Raw genomic sequence first — 17500 nt, 5'->3', positions numbered from 1 at the left:
AAATTTTTTGTACAGACGTGTTATAATTTACACATAAGATAAAAATACAATGGAAATAGGATGTATATATATAAAAAAGGAGCAGCTCTATAACCAGAGCTGCGCTTTATAATATGAATAATTTCAACACTGTAAAATAGTTAAAACTGTCACCATAAATTGAAAATTGAAAAGATTGCAAAACAAATAAATTAATAAATTAATATTTATATTTTAAAAAAAGTAAAAATGATAAATAATTATATAAAATGATTATTGCTTGTTGTTATAAAGCCTAATACTGGACGGCAGAAAAGATTTTCGGTGTCTCTCTGTTTTCGTTGAAATAGAGAAAGGGCGACCACTTCTTTCTGACATAATAATTGATGGTCTTAGTGGATGATACTGGTCATTTAATATTTTAGTTATTTTATTTATACAAAATTTCTCGTATAAAAGATCTACATCGTCAACATCATTTATATAGCGTTTAATGGATTTTTTTAATATTTGAATTTATTTTGTTCCTTTCCACTGCTAAGCAATTGCCTCCCCAAGCTGTTATACAAAATGACAAAACACTTTCGATTACTGCTCTATAAAATAATGTGCAGAGGGTTTTATCTATTCTAAACTGAGAGAGTTTCGATAAAAAATATGTACGTCTGCACATCTTATGCCTAATTATTTTCAAGTGTTCATCCCACTTGAGCCTGTCATCAATCGTTGCACCAAGGTATTTGTAGTGAGGAACTCGCTGGACGAATTGGTCCTTTAATTTTAACGGTTCTATCGGTTCCTTCACTCTCCTAAAGTCAATCACTAGCTCCTTTGTCTTGCTTATGTTAAGCTCTAGGTGGTGGGCATCACACCAAGACACAAATCTATCAATTTCTTGCCTATAAGCCACTTCGTTGCCATTTGTTATGAGGCCTTGAAGAGCGGTGTCATCTGCAAACTTTATTAAAGGTACACTCAGGTTTTGACTTCTACAGTCATTCGTGTATATTGTGAATAATACAGGGGACAATACACAACCTTGAGGAGCACCAGTATTTGTAGTTATACAGGAAGATTTGTTTTGCCCTAATTGAACATATTGTGCTCTCTCCGTAAGAAATTCGAGCACCCAAGCAATTATATACTTGTTTAAATTCAGACTAGTCAATTTTTGAACAACCAACTGAGGTTGCATTGTATTGAACGCTGAAGAAAAATCTGCAAAAAGCAATCTGCAATAGCTCCTAGCGTGATCTAGATGCCTGTAGATGTTGTTTGTAAACAGCAAAATGGCATCCTCTACGCCACGTCCTGGTTTGTAAGCAAATTGATGACTATCACTCAATGGCATAAACTGATTCCTAATTTTAACAAGAACACGTTTTTCTAAAGATTTCATGACTATTGAAGTCAGTGCAACAGGTCTGAGATCGTTCATAGTTTCAAGTTTTTCTTTTTTTGGAACAGGAATAATTTTTGAAGTTTTCCAAATTTCAGGGATTGAAACGCATTGGAGGGACCAGTTAAAAATATGTGTATAAATGGGGGAAAGCTGGTGGGCACATTCTTTTAATAGTTTTCCTTTCAATTCATCCGGCCCAGCAGCCTTCCTCTCGTTTAGTTTCGAAAATACGAATCTCGTTTCCTCTTCACTGACCTCAATAGTCATTTCATCTTCCAAAGCCCTGTCTAATTTATGTTTTTCATTTTCAATATCAAATTTGTTTGCTGTGTCGAAACGTGAATAAAATTTATTTAAAGTTTCAATTTCGATATCTTCTGATATAATCGTGGGCTTTGGATTATAGTTCACAGCAGTTTTAAGCCCCCGCCACGTGTCCCTTATATCCCCAGAAGAAAAGCATTTTTCAATTTTATTTTTGTACTTATCTCTACAACTAGATATTACCCTCTTTATCTCTTTTTGTTTTGTTTTCAGATCTTTTTTGTTTCCACTAGTATAGAGAGTTTTCTTTTGGTTCAATAAAAGTTTTAGATCTTTTGTTATCCAAGGCTTGTTGTTAGGATAATATTTTATTTCTTTTTTACAAGACACTAGCTGTTCACAGAATTTTAAATACTCACTCACACAGTCATTCAGCTCATCCACACTATCACATGATTCGATAAAAACATTCCAGTCAGTGCATTCAAAACAACCACGCAAATCTTCACACACACTTCCATTCCAGATCTGTACACTTTTCTTTACTGGTTTTACACGTTTAAAAACAGGGCGGTAGGTGGGGAGTAGCAAGAGCATGCAGTGGTCAGATAAACCTAATGGGGCACGGGGTAAACATTTATAACTATTTTTAATATTACACAGGAATAAATCTAATGTTTTTTTGTCCCTTGTCTCGCAGTCCACGTATTGATGAAGTCCCGGGAGAGTAAAATCGTTACATTGGTTAAAATCGCCAGTGACCATCAATACGGCATCGGGTGACTTAATTTGAATGTCCTGTATTTCTTTCCTCAAAATATTTTTCGCTGTGGTGTTGTCTGATGATGGTGGAATGTAGACGTTGATGATGATGACATGAGTATATTCCCGGGGTAGGTAATATGGTCGTGACGAAACAGTAATAAATTCAATTTTATCGTCACAATACATTTTCTTTATCTGACAGTTATTGGGGTGGCACCATTTGTTGTTAATATATGTGCACACCCCACCCCCAGTTCGTTTATTTACATTAGTCCGATCTCCTCGAAATAGTGAATATTGTTCAATATTAAAACATGATGATGGTATGTGAGGAGATAGCCAAGTCTCTGTTAACGCTATTATGGAGGCTTGACGATAGTCACTATTAAAACGACACAGTGAAAACAGTTCATCAATTTTATTTTTCAGTGATCTTACATTACCTGTCACTACACAGGGTAAAAATGGACGAAAAGGCCGTCTGTTAAATTTTGTTTTTATTCCTCCCTTTCTCCCCCTCTTTCTTACTTTGATAAACGATGTGTCAATAGTGGGTGGTGGGGGTGACACGGGTTGGAGGGATCGGAGAGTCTCTGGAGTATAAGTTATCGATAGGCTTATTTTGGCAGCAAAATCACAGGCTAAAACACCATTTATGCTTATAAATATACTAATAAATATAAAAATCAGGAACAATATATACTTCACATCCATTTTGAATAAAAATTAGGCTTAAATTCCGACGATTGAATGATAAATTAATAAAAATATGTGTAGAAAATAGGTAAACATTCACAACACGTCTGTTGTCGCCGGAAGCCAGCGCCATCATCATCATCACCATCATAGTTTTTTTGGTATTACACAAGTTATTCATTCGACTACACAATCACCACAACACTCAAACACATATTTTCTTGTTCTAATTTCACATAGAATCATGGTAAGCAGAATGAAAAAAAAGATTGGTTTTTAGATGTCGTTTGAATACTGGTAGACTTTCACATTGTAGGGTTTTAGGTGGTAAAGAATTCCATATGATTAGAGCCGAAAATGCAAAACCACGCTCAGCAAACTTTGTTCTTAGGATGCTTTTCTCCGTTAGCAATTGAGCTGGCAGATCGCAGAGATAAAGAAATTAGTTTATATTCCCTTAAAAGGCACTCGAGGTATTCAGGTGATTTATGGTGATGGCAATTGTAAGCAAAACATGCGATTTTGGATACTGTAATATTCTTTTCACTATCGGAAGCCAGAGTAGTTACTTAAGGACTGGTGTAAAATGGTCCCAGGGCTTTTGTATTTGTGACCTTTCGCCTCAAAACGGTATTAAGTCGGGATGATTAAGATGTTGAAAATTGAATTTATAGCCAGAAATATCAGACTTGCGTTGTGCTTGTATGTTTTATTAAGGAGAATGGATACCATATTTTAGGGTGCGAATGCCAACAATTTATATTTTTTGACCAGTTTAACATTAAATTCGGCTTTTAAGCATCTGGTTCGTTCCGACATAATACCGTTTTGTGACGATGGGTCACATTTGTAACTACTCGTATATGAGCAGATTTGATTTCACCGATGTTTTGGGTAGGTAGGTCGTAGAGGATAGATTTACAATACTGCCATACTCTGGAAAAACTCATATTTAAAAATTTGGCCAGAAAACTCGTCCTTCAAATATCGATCGATTTTAATGACCCTCGTCTAGGCAAAAACTCTTATACCTGTATTATTTTGTGTGTTGGTCCGTTACACTTCCGAATGGCCATGTTGTGAGTTTCTAAGCCAAGCGCATACCATCTACATGCGTGTAAAAATCACATTACAGAGTACACACAAGGGCATCGTGTTACAACCATTAACACTGCAGTATTCTTATATGACAAAGAGCATTACAATTTTTTTGGGCCAAATAAATTTTAACTTCAAATTTTGACGAATTGAAAAGACCCTTTGAAATTACTTTTCAAAAAAGAATCCAAAACATCAAATTTCAAGGGGGGGGGATATTGATGTTTAAGCAGTCTTAGATGTTGCAGATTTTTCACAAGTAGAGAGATTAATTGATATTTATAGTATGATATTTCTGGCCAAAATGTTCAGTTCAGTTTGGCATTATTTCAATAATCGTTGAGAATGAATAAAATTGACGTCACTCAACCCACTGTTATTAAAAATTGTTTACAGACCGCAAGTTTGGTGATTAGTTCTCACTTTATTCTTCTTCTAATCAGTCATAAACGTGTTAGATTATAGATAGAACGAAGGTGATGTCACTCAGATCTTTGTTATTATTTTTGCCATCCACGTTTATGAGTAATTCTCACTAAACGGTATGAACCGGACTATAAATATATTCATGCTTACACCTAGTTTTGTTTGTTGGTCCGCTATACTTCCGGATGGCAATGTTGTGAACTTCTTAGCCAAGAGCATACTCTCTATACACAGTTTTGTGAGTTGGAGGGTTGATCTGGAGGGACAAATTAGGGAACAGGCACTGGTAGAAGATAAAGATCTGAGAAAGTGTGTATGAAACAGTGTCAGAAATAGCTAGAAAGGAAAATACAAGAAAAAAAACAAACAAACATCCCCAAAAAAATCAGGCCACCTCGACTGGGGATCGAACCTCACACCTCCTAATTACAGGTCAGACTTGCTACCATTATACCACATAGGTTACCCGATTAGGAGATCTGAGGTTCAATACCCAGTCGAGGACTGATTATTGGGGAGGGGGGGGATATATTCTTATGATTAATAATATATACACTTTTTTTAATATCTTGATTTGAAGGGCAGAATTGGTGAGTATTGTAATTAAAGTGTTTTACCTATATTGGCCAAAATATAAAAGAAAGAAAAGCGAGATGGGGGATATTTCAATAATCATATACGATAGCACGTAATAGATTTGATTACCACCACTAGTGGGTGAGTTGGTGTCATTTGATCACCGTTCGTCTTCATTATTCCGGTGTAAAATGACACGTTCATCGTTGATTTATTGCCGCGCCGTGACGTAATGCTGGTGTACATCTCGCTACGTTAAGTCTATGGTATGGTAATTTGGTTTGGGGCAACTGTGCCAGATCAGTATGCATCGGCGTCGTCGTCGTCATCATCATCATCATCATCATCATCATCATCATCATCATCATCATCATCATCATCATCATCATCATCATCGTCGTCATCATCATCATCATCATCGTCATCATCATCATCATCATCGTCATCATCATCATCATCATCATCATCATCATCATCATCATCATCATCATCATCATCATCAGCATTATAATATATTATTATTATTATTATTATTATTATTATTATTATTATTATTATTATTATTATTATTATTATTATTAGTATTATTGTTATTATTTTTATTATTATTATTATTATTATCATTATCATTATTATTATTATTATTATTATTATTATTATTATTATTATTATTATTATTATTATTATTATTATTATTATTATGGGATATTCTTGTTTTTTTTTCGTTACTTTAAAAAATCGATATCGGTGGATCAATTCAGTTCAAAACATTCTTTATTGCCACAACATGCTGCACATAACTCCCGGTACATGAAAGTTATAACAACAAGGTATAAACAAATATAAATATGTTACAGATTGCTATGTTCTTTCCCAGTCATTGAGATAATCATACACAGGCAAACAACACAAAACATCAACACTAGGGAAAAAAAACTACTGATGAGAAACATAATATAGGGATGGAGAATGCTTGACGAAAATAAAAATAAAGTTCATGCTCAGCGAGCGGTACGGTCTTTGCTTCGTACCCAAAAGTTAAAGTTAACAAATTCGACTACCCGCCTCGTTATGTAGCCTTGAGCAAGTCACCTCGCCCTAGCTCAATTTGCGGCGCTGCATTGCAGCTGATGCCTGGGTTATTCCAGTTTTCCATTGGAATAGACCCCAAATTTGTTGAATAAAGGGAATTTATTAATTTATTTGTTAATTAATTAATTAATTAATTAATTAATTAATCTATTTAGAAAAAATGTTGTTGTTGTGTGTCACAAATCATAATGAAGATCAGTAAAATACGCTTTAACAGTCGTGACGTCACTTCCCTCGTGATGACGCATGGTAACTTAGTACCTGGCTCTAAACTATCGAAACAATGGCGGATGCCCTTACGAGATATTTCCCCGACGAGCATAAAAGCGTATCCAAAGGAGAAAAAACATTATAAATCTGATCATGTTTTGACTTTTATACATTCTGATCAGATGACATATGAGAAGGTCTAGCCAGCTTGAAGAATAAAAAGTACCGATTTTATCTGTTTAGAACCACGCTCTTTGCCGTTGCTGGGCGACGTGACGCCAGATTATTTGAGGGATTGTTTTGTTTGTTTGTAAATTTTTTTCTCTTGCATTTTTCTTCCTTGCTTTTTCTGGCACTGTTTCATACTCACTTGTTCTGATCTTTATCTTACACCAGTGCCTGCTCCCCAAGGCGTCAAAACTCATAATAATAATATTTTACCTGTATAGAGACACAAACCGGGTGTGCAATATGTCATTATTTGACATTTTACAACTTGGGTTTTTCTCTATTCTATTCTTGTCCTTACAAATGTTATGACAATACAACTAGTTCTTTGACCTGACAATAGTCTTCAACAGTCGTACTGTCACTTCCTTCCTAATGACGTATGGTAACTTAGTAACACTGGCTCTAAACTATCGGAACAATGGCTGACGCCGTATGAAATATTTCCCCGGCGAGCTTAAACGCGTATCCAGAGGTAAAAAACCCATCAATTTGATCATGTATTGACTTTTACACATTCTGATCACAAGGCATATAAAAAGGGAATGAAAAGTTCTAGCCAACATGAAGAAAAAAAAGTAATGATTTTCTTTGTTTAGAACCAAGATGGTCGCCGTTGCCGGGCGCGTGACATCAGACTATTGAATCCAATAGATTGATATTAGGAGTTTAGTTTTTTTTAAAACATCACAACATCCGCCAGCCGGATAGAACGTACCAACACACACATACACGACTAACAATGTGTAACCTTAATCGTTTATAGTCTGATTGATAGAATTTACTGAGAATTACTCGTACAAATGGCTGACTAAAAACAATAACAAAGAGCTGAGTGACGTCAATTTGGTCCCATCTATACAAGAATCTTAAGGATAATCTACGAGCACATTTATTTGTAAGCCACTGACTCAATGCTTATAGATGGGAACCTACATGTATGTATATACAGGTCTGACATCCGAATTTAATTTTGGGCCCAGTTTAACATTGTTGTAATGGACAATACTTTTTCCATCATTTTTTTGTTGTTGAGATTTTCCAATACAACAATGATCCCAAAATGAATTGGCTTATCAGACCTGCAAATAAGTAGACGTCGGCCGTAAGGAACTTGTTACTGGAAATTGAATTTATAGCCACAAATGTGCGCTATAGTGGAGAATATAACAAAGAGAATATTGGACTGGAACTGGAACCCTCCGGGCAGAAGATCAAGGGTAAACCACGGGGATCAAAGGGAAAAGATAAAGAAGTTGATATAGATAGAATGAGCTTGGCCAAGGAGCTCACAACATTGCCATCCGGAAGTATAACGGACCAACACACAAACTCTGTGTAACCATGAACTGTTATAGTCTGGTTAATACAGTTTAGTGAGAACAACTCACAAACGCGGATGGCAAAAACAATAACAAAGGCCCGAGTGACGTCATCTTAGAACTATCTATACATACAGAGAAGTGATAAGACATGGAACGAGATAAAAAAAGTTAGCTCAAGAAAGAGAGGGATGGAAACTGTTTGTCTGTGGCCTATAAATAGAATGAAGTTGACGTCACTCGGGTCTTTGTTATTATTTTTTTGCCATACATGTTTATGAGTATTTCTCACAAAACTATAAACCAGACGATAATAAACGTTCATGGTCACACATAGTTTTGTGTGTTTGTCCGTTATACTTCCGGATGACAACGTTGTGAGCTTCTTAGCCAAGCGCATAGTCTAATTAATTAAGAGAATATAGTGAGAATTAATCACCAAACCGGTCGTCCTAAAACAATAAATTATATAAAAGCCGAATGATAAGGTGAAGGTCATTCATTCTTTTTATAGACGCAGAAAGGCAATCTCTATCTTTAATTTGGCAGTAATTAATAAAGGATAATGTTTACAGTGGAATCAAATAGGATTATTGTCATCGGCTTTGTTTCCTTAATAAACACTGATAAAGGCTTTAAGATCCGTGGACAATAGGGATGATCTTTATTACCTTTCCATGTGCTCGAGGCCATTGGTCACATGGTAAAGTGTACTCAAAATGTTTTGAGAAATATTCAAGGTCACAATACTCTTCTAAAGTCGTAACGTCACTTCCTTCCTAATGATGCATGGTAACTTAGTAACACTGGCTCTAAACTATCGGAACAATGGCGGACGCCCGTATGAAATATTTCTCCCGCGAGTATAAAGGGTAACCAGAGGGGAAAAACCCCATAGATTTGATCATGTTTTGACTTTTACACATTCTGATCACAAGGCATGTGAAAAGTTCATACCAGCATGAAAATATAAAGTAATGATTTTCTTTGTTTAGAACCAAGATGGCCGCCGTTGCCAGGCGGCGTGACATCAGACTATTGAATCGTATTGGTCATTTTGCTCAGCGTGACTCATGGGTATGTTTGCAACTTTCGTAAACAAGCAGCGTATTTACATTTATTGAGAAATGTCTAATTGTTGTACAGCAACAAATCATGTGATCGATGACCAGGTTGAACGAAAACATAAATAAAGATCGCTCTCCGTTGGGCTGTTCAATATATAATGACTGTATTGATTACCTTACCTTACCGGGTTCCTTCTCATAGAGGTTGGATGCCATGGTCTCCCACAACTCTCTGTCCAGCGCCATCTCTGAGCAGAGCTTTATGGATACGCCTGCTATTATTATTCCTCTTCCTAGCGTAGATTAACCCATTCCTTACCACTTACAGCGAAATCGTCACATTTGTTACGACGCAATATAGATAGTTCGAAGATGACGTCACTCAGGTATTTGTTATTGTTTCTTGCCATCCGCGTTTATGAGTAATGCTCACTGAACTGTATTACCCCGACTATAAACGTTCATGGATACACACAGTTATGTGTGTTGGTCCGTTATACTTCCGGATGGCAATGTTATGAGCTTCTTAGCCGAGCGCATACTATCTATACATTCTTCTTATTCAGATTTATTTTGTACATCACAAACTTTGAAGAATGATCTTTGTTTAATTACTAAGAGCATAGAGTTGTTTGAGTTTTACAATCAATTTTTTTTTGCTGGGTAAGCCATATTGCCATGTTGGGAAAATACTGAACATCATCGTTAAGGAAAGAGGTCATGAAGGTGACGTCATTCAGCTCTTTGGTCTTGTATTTTAGACCGCCAGTTTTGTGGTAATTAGTTCTCACTAAAAATGTCAATCAGATTATAAATTTTTAAAAAAAGTTACACTTTAAGTAGTTTACTTAACCCTCTCCTTACCGATGATTTTCAGTATTTTCCAAAAAAACGAAAGGGTTACCCAGCAGAAAATATTGAACAAGCTCTCTACAAAGCAACTTTATGTTCTTATCAATATAACAAAGATAATTCTTCAACGTTTGTGATGTACAAAATGAATCTGTGTAAGAAAAATGTTTATTGTGTGGTAACAAATGTGACGATTTTACTCCAGGTGGTAAGGGAGGGTTAAACGCATAGCAGCCATATTGACATATCAGTGAGCTGTGAGAGCGTCCTTGTGGTCAAAAGTGGAATCTTCGTAATTCTTCCATTGACCCATCGGCAATGACCAGAAGATTTGGCTCAGGTCTGGAAATCGGATTACTAGAATTTCAGAAGATTTCACGGCACCTTTTAGCATAATCGTTTTAATCACAATTTCACCCTAATTAGAATTGCCGGGCACACCCAGCGATATTTCCATCTAATTCTCAAAGCTGAACTAGCGTTAAATGGATTTCTGCTATAAATAGTCCAATCCTTGCATTACGCAATTTCGGGACAAACTGTTTCCGGATGGAAAAATACCCTAGAGCAAATCACCTTTCTTCTGATTTAAAAATACTTACTTCTGTAGCTCTGTGATCTTGTGGTATGACACTCGCTTTCGGATCGGAAGGTCCTAGGTTCGAGTCCTTGGAAAAGGCTCTTTACTCACATACTCATATTCTCTCACTGTACTCAGGAGTAAAATTAATACCTGACCGTTAAAAGAGTTGTCTCTGGAAAAAAAATTGTATTATCGCCCAACAGGCGTCATGTATCTCTCTACATGTTACGCGTTGCTGTTGGTAGTAGACTTTTTGTAAAGCGTTTTGAGCATATTCAGTGGATACTGCACAATGTAAAAGCTCAAGTTTGGTTTTAGATACCGTGGTTCCCATGGCTGAGTTAAAAGAACCCTCAGAGAGACCAATATTGATTCCTGGTAAAGTCGAGATTTATTTCAGACCCCTTGTCCATCCAGTAGTGAGTGGGTTACTGGTTCTGGGAGATCCGACGGGAAGTACCTTTTAATAGATTAACACCCTATCCAAATGCTAGCAAGAAATTGCTTATGTTTGTTTTGCGCATAAAAAACTGGGATAAACTCCATCTCCCTGGACCTAATGGCTCTGAAGGACTATTTTTTATTTAGATGTCCCGGTTTGAGCGTTTTTTGTTGTTGCCAAGATGAGGGTACTTTAAATCGATCGATATTTGAAGGACAAGTTTTCTGTCCAAATTTTTAAATATGGGGTTTTCTAGAGTACAGCATATTAATAGTCAATCTCTGCTGCTGAAGTTGAATATTAATACGCTCACCCACTCCAAAACAAGGCATTATTATGTAAACCTTGGAAACAAGGCATAGCTGTAAACCGTGTAACCAGCAGTCCAGAAGAGCCTACGTGTAAACCGTGAAAACAAGCCAAGTCTCCCTAAGAGCTAAAAGCTTTTTCGTCACTGCGGTGTCTTCAACGATTGAATATATTAAAATTTAATGCCGTTTCTTTAAAATGTCTTCATGCGCAGAAGCGTCAATGGATGGACCTTAAGTCGCATCGCTATTCATGCAGAGTCTTTTGGTGAACATTGCAAGTTTGGTGTTTTTATTCAGCCAATTAATCGTAGATTTTATCATTTGTTACCCGTTACATCAACCCGGTACTCGTATTATATTCGGGTTTGAAACAGACCAGGAAACGTAACAATTTGAACATTAACCTATTTATATATATATATATATATATATATATATATATATATATATATATATATATATATATATATATATAAATGTGTCACATCGTCCCTAAACGGTAATAAAATATCGGGATGAATTGAAGAGTGGTTTTCCAAAACTCCCTAAATCCGTATTTCCCATTTTGAAATAATGATTATTATCTCCCTTTAAAATTTCTCATTCCGACTATTGCTTATTCATATTTAAACTTCAAATTAACACACATCTAAGGCACCTTTTTGTGCAAATGGGCATTATCTATATTACATTTCCATGTGCTCGAGGTCATTGGTCAATTGGAATATGTGCTCAAAGTGACCCACATAGTGACAGGTGTTCACAGTTTTTGAAATATCTACCATCATGATAGGTCATTTTGTTCAGCTTGACACATGGGTATGCTTACAACTTTCATAAACAAAGCAGCCTGTTTACATTTCTGAAGAAATATCCAATCGTTGGACAGCAACAAACCATGTGATTGATGACCTGGTTGGACGAAAACATGAATATAGATCGCTCCCATTGATGCTTAAAATAAAATTTACAATTCAATTTATCTCTTGAATGAAATATCTCACAAAGTAGAATAATCTCTTAGCTTACACCATAGATTTATACAGCAAGTAGATGTACGACGAGCGTTTTTATGTATTTGTGTTTGTGTGTGTGTGTGTGTATATGTGTGTGTTGTGTGTGTGGGCGTGTATAGATATAAGAATCATAGATTCCTATTTCAGTCAAGATTGTTGTGGTGTTAGAGTTATGTCCGAAAGATAAATTATATATTTCCTTTCATAATATGATAATATATTCTGACAATATATTTGTATATGTGTGTGTTGTGTGTGTGTGTGTGTGTGTGTGTGTGTGTAGAGATAACAATCATAGATTCCTATTTCAGTCAAGATGGTTGTTGTGTTAGAGTTATGTCCGAAAGATAAATTATATATTTCCATTCATAATATAATAATATATTCTGACAATATATGTGTATATTTGTGTTGTGTGTGTGTGTGTGTGTGTGTGTGTGTGTGTAGATATAACAATCATAGATTCCTATTTCAGTCAAGATGGTTGTGGTGTTAGAGTTATGTCCGAAGGATAAATTATATATTTCAATTCATAATATGATAATATATTCTGACAATATATGTGTATATGTGTTTGTTGTGTGTGTGTGTGTGTGTATGTATGTGTGTGTGTTGTGTGTGTAGATATAACAATCATAGATTCCTATTTCAGTCAAGATTGTTGGGGTGTTAGAGTTATGTCCGAAGGGTAAATTATATATTTCCTTTCATAATATAATAATATATTCTGACAATATATGTGGATATGTGTGTGTTTGTGTGTGTGTGTGTGTGTGTGTGTGTGTGTGTATGTGTATGTATGTGTGTGTTGTGTGTATAGATATAACAATCATAGATTCCTATTTCAGTCAAGATTGTTGTGGTGTTAGAATTATGTCCGAAAGACAAATTATATATTCCTTTCATAATATGATAATATATTCTGACACTCTTGATTTAAAAAAAAATCCGAACGTGTTCTAAATCGCTGCACGAGCAGTTTGAGGCTGCTCGTTGAGAACAAAGTTCGAATTCTAAAACCGCAAGAGTGTGATCAATTTTTTATTCTACCCCTCAATCCATCCTCATTTCGTCATTCTTGAGTAAAAGACATGTTCAAAAATAATCAAAATGACACATCTACTTTACTTTATTCTTAAAAGATATAATTTTATTGAAATGAAGCGCTTGATAGTTTGACGTCACAAATAGGGTTCAACAGTCGTGACGTCACTTGCCTCGTAATGACGCATAGTAACTGGTTCTAAAGTATCTCCATCACCGCCCTTATGAAATACTTCTCCGACAAGCATAAAAGTCTATCCAGAGGAGAAAAGCATTGAAAATTTGATAAATGTTTATAAATAGATAGATAGATAGAATGAAGTTGATGTCACTCATGTATTTTTTACTGTTTTTTGTCATCCAAGTTTATGAGTAATTCTAACTGAACTGTAGTAACTAAACTATAAACGGTCAAGGTTAAACACATCGTTTTGTGTGTTGGTCCATTATATTTCCGGATGGTAAGGTTGCGAGTTTCTAACCCAAGCGCACACCATCTACATATCTATCTCTGAGACCATAACTATGGTTGAGATTTGTTTTTGTTTTTGACAGTAAGTCGACGAGCTCCGTAACAGTCACTTAGGCCATGTCCTCAAGACTGGTGTATTTTTGGGCCAAGTCCCTTGTGTTGCCACTTCACCTTGAGTGCTAACCACTTTGTGTCGAGAGTAGATGATATTTATTTTTGTTTTGTTCTTTGTTTTTAGGAGTTATAACTCAACAAGATATAGAGAAAGAGAAGAAAAAAATATATATATATATAATATGTATGAACTCGACTCTAAAAGTTCAAGGTTACACATAGTTTTATGGTTATGTTTTATGTGTTATGTGTTATACTCCCGGATGGCAATTTGTGAGTTTCTTAACCCTCTTCCGCACTAGGACAGGACTGTCCTGGGACAGTCCTGTCCCAAATCTGTAACATATAGAATTTAGAGAAATCAACCGCACCTATTGGGACGGGACAAAACAGCCCCGTTGTGTCCCAAGCCGTTGTGAAATGCTACAAAATCAACGGGACAGGACTGTCCCAGTCCCGTGTTCATATCGTTTGTGATAGTAGAAACATATAGCAGCCTTCCGCACTAGGACAAAAAAGTCCCAGACTTGGCGGCGTCGTGTCAAAGTTGCAATGCCTGTCTTTATTTTCTGCATCCCTACTACTACTACTACTACTACTACTACTACTACTACTACTACTACTACTACTACTACTACTACTACTACTACTACTACTACTACTACCACTAATACTACTATTATTACTACTACTACTACTACCACTACTACTACTACTACTACTACTACTACTACTACTACTACTACTACTACTATTTCTACTGTTGCTTCTGCTGCGGCTAATGCCACTAATATGTTAATACCTACATCCCTTATATTTTGTATTTATTTCCAATTCCATTGTATTTATTTTCCAAGAATAGTCCACACTTTATTTTAGTTCACTTTCTATACTGCATTACACAGTTCCTTCCCGCCTCCCCTCTTTTGACATGATTTAAGTACGCACCTTTTATAAATTTCTATTGCTCTGTTTTAATTCGCGCTTCCTCACAAGTAGCATACAATTTCCTGCCCATCAATGTTTTTGTTTATGCATCTTAACAACGCCACTACCACAGTATCTCATTCGTCGGTAGTTTTTAATTCATCATGTGTTGTTATCAAGGGGAAACCCGAAACGTCCATTTTATCTGTTTTCGTATATTAAACTGAAGCTTACATTCAATTTCACAGTTATAATTTATTTATGTATTTCAATTCTGAATATAAAAAAGCAAGAACAATTCAAAAAATAATTCTATGTGATGAAACCACGTACAGAAGGCATAGCAACATAAACATTTTCGGCAATTTAAAAACGTATGTTTATAAATATAATTTAAGAAGTGTCACACTTTGTGACACAGCAGTAAGGTGTCTAAATCCGGTCGCTCATCTATTCGGTAACTTGTGGGATCAATTATCTTTATCGTTATTTATTTCGGGAATTCTCAATGAAAATATTTTTAACTAAGTCCTTCTGAGCCACTTGACTCATTGTAAGACAAATTAAGTCCTTTAGAGCCTTGTAGCCAATGGTGCAGGAGTTATCCCGGTTTCAATAGCGTGAAGCGGACAATTAACGTATTTGTTTGAAAACCTTTGAACAGGACGCTAGTCTGTAGTCTATCGCAGATTACTATCCCAGCTTGACAGGTACCCTTTTACACCTGAATGGAGTGAGTGATTGGAGTAAATTTTCTTGCTCTAGAAAGTACAAATTGGCTTCGGTCGGAATCGAACACAGAACCTCTGAGTCCAGAGTACAACGCGCTAACCATGGGCCATCTTGCCTCCTAAGCTTATAAATCCGGAACTTATCCATGTTTCTGTGGCGTTGAACAGACAGATAACAGTTTAGACTTTAAAAAAATAAAATTCCCTTTTTCATCCCATAGGGGAAATTTTTCTCGAGGGTCTATTCCAAGGGAGGACTGGAATAACCCAGGCGTCAGCCGCAGTGCAGCGCCACAAATTGAGCTAGGCGAGGTGACTTACTCAACTGATGCCTTTTGGGTCCGAAGCATGCTGACTTTCTATTATCCTCTTGAATGATGCTAGTCCGTCAAAGATTACTTTCATCAGCGAACTGGTACTCATTTGCACCTGGGTAAAATGAGGTGATTCCAAGAAAGTCATTTTAAGATAAGATCGGAGATCACCATAGAGTCTCCGGAATTGACCCTTGAGCAATCTTTGGGTCATTAAAGGATGCACCCAATATTGTTTTCTCTTTCAATTTGTCTTTTTTTCCACGTAGTAAAGCACAGAAATATGCAACCTCTATTTCATCAATTACTAGTAGTAGTAGTAGTAGTAGTAGTAGTAGTAGTAGTAGTAGTAGTAGTAGTAGTAGTAGTAGTAGTAGTTGTTGTTGTTGTTGTTGTAGATGTAGTAGTCGTAATAGTAGTAGTAGTAGTAGTAGTAGTAGTAGTAGTAGTAGTGGTAGTAGTAGTAGTAGTAGTAGTAGTAGTAGTAGTAGCAGGAGCAATAATATTACTCTTGCTATAAGAATATTTCATGATTATATAAATCTTACGTAAACAAATACCATTGTACAGTGTAAAAAATCATTATCGTCATGTCGTATCTTATGTTGATTCATAAAATGTGAATTATTAGAGTTGCAATTGCCTACAAATAAACTTTTGAATCTTGTAAAAAAAAAAAAAAAATAATGCATTCGCGCAGGTGTGTCCTGGGACAGTCCTGTCCTAGTGCGGAACCCCTTTTGAATCGAAGTTTTCTCCAGTGGGACAGGACAAATTTGCCCCGGGACAGTTTTGTCCTAGTGCGGAAGGATAGTATGCGCTTGGCTCAGAAACTCATAACATTGCCATCCGGAAATATAACTGACCAACACACAAAACTCTGTGTAACCATGAACTTTTATAGTCCGGATAATGCAGTTCAGTGAGAATTACTCATAAATGTGGCTGGCAAAAAACAATAACAAAGACCTGAATGACGTCAACTTCGATCTATCTATAGATAGTATGCGCTTGTCTAAGAAGCTTATAACATTGCCATCCGGAAGTATAACGGACCAACACACAAAACTGTGAGTATCCATGAACGTTTTATAGTCCGGTTAATACAGTTTAGTGAACATTACTCATAAACGCGGATGGCAAAAAACAATAACAAAGACCTGAATGACGTCAACTTCGATCTATCTATACGTTGTTTTGCGTGTTTGTACGTTATATCTGGCTGGCGGATGTGATGAGTTTTTAAACTGAACGCAATGCATCAATATTCTATTCTCATAACATATCGGAGCTTAATGTCGTATGTCGCAATCGTCTCTATGTTATATCTTTGTGTTGAGAAAAGTATGGCTATTTTTGAGGCAGCGTGGCGCAGCGGTACGGTCTTTGCTTCGTACCCAAAAGTACCGAGTTCGATCACAGGCCGCTGCGCTGTGTGGCCTTGAGCAAGTCACCTCGCCCTAGCTCAATTTGCGGCGCTGCACCGCGGCTGACACCTGGGTTATTCCAGTCTCCTCTTGGAACCGAGAAGATACAAATTTCCCCTAAAGGGAATTTTATTTTTAGTCA

The 17500-nt window shown here is 36.2% G+C and overlaps 1 protein-coding gene across 1 annotated transcript in view; it reads left to right on the top strand.

Moving 5' to 3' along the window:
• The window catches only part of LOC144973989 (guanylate cyclase 32E-like), a 191424-nt gene that overhangs the window by 67053 nt on the left and 106871 nt on the right, over positions 1-17500 (top strand). The gene's annotated exons all lie outside the window — the stretch shown is intronic.

This window comes from Berghia stephanieae, chromosome 5 (assembly GCF_034508935.2).
Source record: "Berghia stephanieae isolate SIO BIC M18660-M18661 chromosome 5, UCSD_Bste_1.3, whole genome shotgun sequence".
Lineage (NCBI taxonomy): Eukaryota > Metazoa > Mollusca > Gastropoda > Nudibranchia > Aeolidiidae > Berghia > Berghia stephanieae.
This window is presented reverse-complemented; position numbering and strand designations above follow the sequence as displayed.